This window comes from Galeopterus variegatus, unplaced genomic scaffold, assembly GCF_000696425.1.
Source record: "Galeopterus variegatus unplaced genomic scaffold, G_variegatus-3.0.2 Scaffold3128, whole genome shotgun sequence".
Classification (NCBI taxonomy): Eukaryota; Metazoa; Chordata; class Mammalia; order Dermoptera; family Cynocephalidae; genus Galeopterus; species Galeopterus variegatus.
Genome location: NW_007729239.1, coordinates 126,193 through 127,461, shown reverse-complemented (window position 1 = coordinate 127,461; position 1,269 = coordinate 126,193).

Here is a 1,269-nt window from a genome sequence, read left to right as displayed (position 1 = left end):
GAGTGAGCCACGGGCCGGCCCGATATAATTTCCATTAGGGTTCTTTTTTTTTTTTTTTTTTTCTTTTTTTTTTTTTTTTTTTCCTTTTTGTCTTTTTTTCATGACCGGCAACGGGATCGCAACCCTCGGTGTTGCGCCCGCACCTCGCTCAACCAGTGAGCAGCCGGTCTGTATGTGGGATCCGAACCCTTGGCGGGAGCGCTGCCGCACTCCCAAGCGGCACACTGTAGCAGTGCGCCACTGGGCCGGCCCTGTTTTTTGTACTCTTAATAGGTTGTTATTAAGTACCAGTGGTATGCTAAATGAAGAAAATAACAAGGCTCAAGCTAGCCAGCCACACACTCAGGAAAAGAGTGAGAGCCATAATGCCTTTATGACAGCATTTTATTTTATTTTTTTATTTTTTATTTTTTTTTTAAAAGATGACAGCATTTTAAAAGACTGGACTATTTGAGCATTTCTCCTTTACAGTGAGCATGATGTTAAGCTTTTTCAGTAGAGGGCACAAGAGGGACATTGTAGGAGAAAGGGAGCTTCTCTTCCTAGTTCCAATGCACTGTATTTTGCTTTTATTGCTCCTGTTACATGATTGCCTTAGGTTGAATGTCCCCCCAAAACTTAATCGCCACTGTAACTGTTGAGGGTGGGATTATGGTAACTGAAAGGTGAAGCCTTGAAAAGGTGATTAGATTATAAGGCCATGCAGTAGTAAATGGATTGATAATAGTGGTCAGGGGTGTGGTTCTGGGGGCTTTAAAATGAGAGTGCATAAGGAGCTATCTCTCTCTCTGCTCCACCATTTTCTGCTATGTGAGACCCTTGGGTCACTGTTGCCACCACCACGACCCTCACCAGATGTGCTCCCTGGACTTTGGACTTCCCAGCTTCAGAAACTGTAAGCAATAAATAAATGACTTTATTCTGCCCTCATTTAAAACATTTTTTGACTTTATATTTTCAAAATCCAGAATTTTAGACATCTTGATATCCCCACCTTAAATTTTTGTTTAGGTGTTAGGTGTTTAATGTTTGTTTGTTTAGTTAGTTCATTAAAGAGGCACTCCACCCGGTCTTCATCCATGGCATTTTCTTTTCTTTTTTTTTTTTTCCTTTTTGTCTTTTTTCGTGACCGGCAACGGATCGCAACCCTCAGTGTCGCACTGATGAGTGTCTTTTCCAGCTGCCTGATTCATTGCAAACGTTCGAAGATCATATTGCAATGCCACTGAAAAACTTTCTACCATCAGATGCCACGCAGGAGGCTGGCCA